A 4,590-nucleotide genomic window follows, 5' to 3' on the forward strand; every position below is an offset into this window, starting at 1 on the left:
GACAGATGGGAGGGCAGTGAGCCCTCCCTCTTTAAAACAACATTTAATTGCCGTTTTCTGTTCTTGGACATCAAAGCTGGGGCTTAGGCGCTGTGCTGGGGTCGCAGTGCGCGGGCTCTGGGGGAGAGGAGGTGAGTGAATAGGGCCGGACTGAATGGGCTTTGTGTGGCCGCTGGGGTCTGCCTGCTTTACATGCTCTTTGACCCAGATATGATCTCATGGAGAGAGAGGGGCCCTGGCTGTGGCCAGCCTGAAAACGCTCCATGGCCTGACTCAACCCCCGACCGACACCCCCGCCGCCCCAGCCTCCCTCCCCAGGGCAGGGGGCCGGCCGCCTGCCTGCCCGCGGCCAGCCCAGGTACAGCAGCCCTCAGCTCCAGCCTTCAGCCCGGGGCCACCTCCTCCAGGACTAGGCTTGCCCAGAGGATGCTCCGCTGGGCTCAGAGGAGGGGCTGGGCTGCTGGCAGGGCGGGGCAGAGGCTCCATCCCTCCTGACTGTGTCTCCAGGGACATTAGGTGGGAGCCTGCCCCTCCCCGCACACAGGCACACTGTCCCTTCTTGGATGAGGCTGCTGGAGTTCTGGTAGGTGCTGGGGTCACACGGATCGACCTTAATGGCTCTCTTTTCAGCCGCTCTGAGCGCCCCCACCTCCCGCCAGAGGTCGGAGCACCAAGCGGCAGAGCCAGCAGAGCCTTGCTGAAGACTCAGGTTGTGGCAGGGGAGCAGACAGAGCTGTCCAGCTGAGTCCGAGGCCACGGCGTTCCCCAGCCAGGTCTATGTTGCCAGGGCTTCTGCCTGGCCGCTCCGGGGTCCCTCGTCCCCACCAGGAAGGCAGGGAACTGAGGAGTACTGACCCAACGTGCTCTTCCTCTTTCCGTTCACCCTCGAGTTTGCAGCAGCCAGATGGATTTCCCAAAAATGCAAACAGCATCACGTCACTCCTTTGATTAAAGTCCCTCGTTACTCTGTAGATGGAGTTCTGACTCCTTCCTTAACGAGGTTTGCAAGACCCTCCATGAGAGAACTCCTGCCGGCCATCGCAGACTTGTCTCAGCATCGCACCCTGCCCTGCCCTGCCCTGCCCTGCCCTTGTCCCCAGCTCCCCCACCCCTGTGCTCCAGACTGCAGAGGGCTTCTGGGAGACACTGAGCTCCGTTCCCCGTGGGCCTTTGCTTGTGCTGTGTGCTTTTCTGGGAACTGCATCACGCACACACACACTGGCCTCCCTTTGGTCTCAGCTCAGGTCCCGGGCAAACCCTAGTTTCCCAGGAAAGCTCTGCAAGGGGCCACTGAGACTGAGTTCAGAGTCACCCCTTCCCTCCCTGGCCCTCACGCGCTGTGATCACTCACTTCCTTAATCACTCACCATTACCCCAATGCTAAGTTCCTTGAGAGGGGGCATCGTGTGTCTTCATATTCCCAGAGCCTGATGCTGTCCGGCATGTAGAAGGCCCCCAGTAAAGCTTTGCCGGATAAACGGATGGGAGAAGGAGGGAAGGGGAGGCAGCATCAGGGGCTGAGGTCAGAGGTGCACACCCATGCCGCCCAGGCACTTCCACAAGCGTGCGTGTCACCGCATGCAGACTTCGGTGGAGGCGACCGTGCCTCCCCTTACAGGTGCCCACGTCAGTTCAGAGAGACGCCTGACGAGTCAGCTGATAGCCATGTGCAGGGGAGGAGCAGTCGGCCCAGGACAGCGGTGCACCTCAGCCTGGACATCACTCTGGGTGCGTGTGTGCGCATGAGCATGTGGGTGTAGACACCTGGTCCCCGGCCACTTTGGGGAGAGGTTATCCCCCAGCTCTCGCCATGGCTCAGACCCAGGCCTGCCATCCCCCACCCCGCCCCAGCCCCTGCCCCTCAAGTGGGCTGGCGGGAGGGCAGGCTCTTCTCTGGGCTGTGTTTGCTCTCCAGGGGGGCGTCTCAGTGAAAGTGAACTCACTCATTTAAACCTGACTCTGCAGCCTTGCAGCCCCCTGCAGCGCTAATTACCCTGTAGCTCTAAACTGATTGCTGTACACTACGCTTAAGCCCTCCTTTATTTATTTACTGACTACATTAATAGCAAAGCCGCTGCTTTCTGCAGCTCACGACTATACCCGGCTGGCTGCACCCCGTTCCTCTGCCGCTGCCTCTCCTGGATGTTGGGGGGTAGGGGTAGGGGTTGGTGGTGCAGAGATACACCCTGGAAAGCCCACCCTCTCCCAGAGATCCCGGGGCCACAGTGTGAAAGTCACGGCCTTCCCCCTCATACTCCTGACCCAAGCGGGGGGCTGCTTCTCTTGTTCTGGTTCTTCAAAAGAGCAGGAGCACCCAACACCCTGCATCCCCAGGGGGATCTGCTATTTGGGGGACTCTTGGAAGCCTCCCTTTCTTCATAGCTCCTGTGAGGTGCTGAGCGCTGGCTGCATTATTTACAAATCGGTAAACTGAGACTATGACTCGTGGTGATGGCCGGTGAAGGTGAGGCTGGGCGCCGAGATCTGTCATTCCATCAGCTCCGTCTCTTCTCTCCGCCAGGCCACCTGTCCAGGTGACACCCCTCCGACTCCTGGCCCGATCAACCCAGGTTGGACCATTTCCATTTAGTGATACGTTTTCACAGCTTCCACTCCTGTGTTGATTCAAAGCCTTTATCTCCCAGCTTTTTCTGCCTCATTCACATACCTGCCCTGAATTTGCTGGAAACCTGGGCCCTAGAGCCTTTGCTTCACTCTCAGTAGCCTATCCCAGGGCAGACCTAAGGCCAGCCTTAGCCAGAGGACCACGTCCCTCCGCCACTCACACCTGGGCAGGTCTGGAGAGCGAGGCCAGCTGTGGGCTCCTGCAGGGTGGTGTCACCAGGCTGCCTGGCACTGTCTGCTTCACCGAATGCCCTCAGGCCCCATGAAGCAGAGCTGAGCCCTGGCCTTGGGGCCTGGCAGCAACTGAAGCCCAGATGGGTCCCATCAGGGTGCAGCATATGGACCCATGGAATCGAGCACCCAGCTCCACTCTGACTGATGTGTGGTGGCTGCTATTCTGGGCTCCCCCCAGGGAACAGGGGCAACTGAGTCCTGGCTGAAAGAAGCCAGTGTCCAGAGTCAAGAGGACCTAGGTCTGAGGCCAGCTCTGCCATTTGTCATGTGACCTCGACCGTAACTCCAAGCCACTCTGAGGTTCTATGTCCTCAGCTGTAAAATGGGGTACAGAAATGCTTGCCCTGTCTACCTTCAGGACACTGCCAACTGAAGCAAGGATGTGAATCAGCTTTCTAAACACCATGGTGCTATAAAATGAAACTTATAAATTAGTGGGAGAGAGGGCAGGCTCGGGGCCAGCCTGAGCTGGGGGAGGGGCAGTGGTGCTAATGGCCTAGGCATTCATTTCCAGAGCTGGAGCCCTGTAGCCAGGACCCAGGAGACTTGGGGTGGGTTCCTGGGCGCTACTGGCATCACTAGGACTGTGTCACCACCTAGTGGACTCTGACTGCAGGTGCCTCTACTGGGCAGGCAGGTCTGCAAAGAGACTGGGAAAGCACATGCCCTTGCAAGGAACTTCGGTTCTTTGGGGGCACCCCATGCTATACCGGGTCTGAGGTAGGGCTTCCCAGGTGGTGCTAGTACTGAACAACCTGCCTGCCAATGCAGGAAATACAAGAGATGTGGGTTCGATCCCCGGGTTGGGAAGAACCCGTGGAGGAGGGCATGGCAACCCACTCCAGTGTTCTTGCCGGGAGAATCCCCATGGACAGAGGAGCCTGGCGGGCTACAGTCCATGGGCCAGATTGGGCTTCGTAAGGGGGGAAGTGGTCCAGTTTCACACCAGAAAGGAAATGCTAAACTACTTGGGAGATGGTGCAGTAGGGTTTTCCAGAAGTTCACCTGAGTCAGTATTTCTACCCTGATCCTTTATCTCCCGGCTGAGCAACTGGACTTGTCAAATCCAGCCCCTCCCATCCCCAAAGGCTGCCATCAGCCAGCCCACATCCCAGGGATCCACGTGGCCTCATCTGACACTGAGAGAAGATCAGCCTCGAGGGGACCCAGCCCCTCAAAAGCTTTGCTGCTGGGAGAGAAGCAGGCAGGCCAGGGGGCTGCACAGGAGCTCAGAGGTCCCCAGCTCCACACGCGAGGGCCTGAGAGGCGACAGCAAAGAGCAAGGGGCGGTGGGACCAACTCTTACTTCCTGAGAACCTTCAGAGAGCCTAGGAGAGCCGTCATGGAAGGTTGCTAAGGTCAGTTCCTGCCTCTAAATAGAACTGCCCTTCTCATACAGCGGGTTGACCTGTGCCTGTCCCCAGGCCCTCCACAGCCCTCTCTGGCTGCTTAACACCTGAGTTCTCTGAGAGGTAGTGGACTCTCCTTGGACATTTGGGTCTGCAGGGTATTTGATTGGAAGTGATCTTCGGTTCGGAGAAGGCCATGGCACCCCACTCCAGTACTCTTGCCTGGAAAATCCCATGGACAGAGGAGCCTGGTAGGCTGCAGTCCATGGGGTCACGAAGAGTCGGACACGACTGAGCAACTTCAGTTTCACTTTTCACTTTCATGCATTGGAGAAGGAAATGGCAACCCACTCCAGTGTCCTTGCCTGGAGAATCCCATGGA

The sequence above is a fragment of the Bison bison genome, unplaced genomic scaffold, assembly GCF_000754665.1.
Source record: "Bison bison bison isolate TAMUID 2011002044 unplaced genomic scaffold, Bison_UMD1.0 scf7180017864518, whole genome shotgun sequence".
NCBI classification, from domain to species: Eukaryota; Metazoa; Chordata; class Mammalia; order Artiodactyla; family Bovidae; genus Bison; species Bison bison.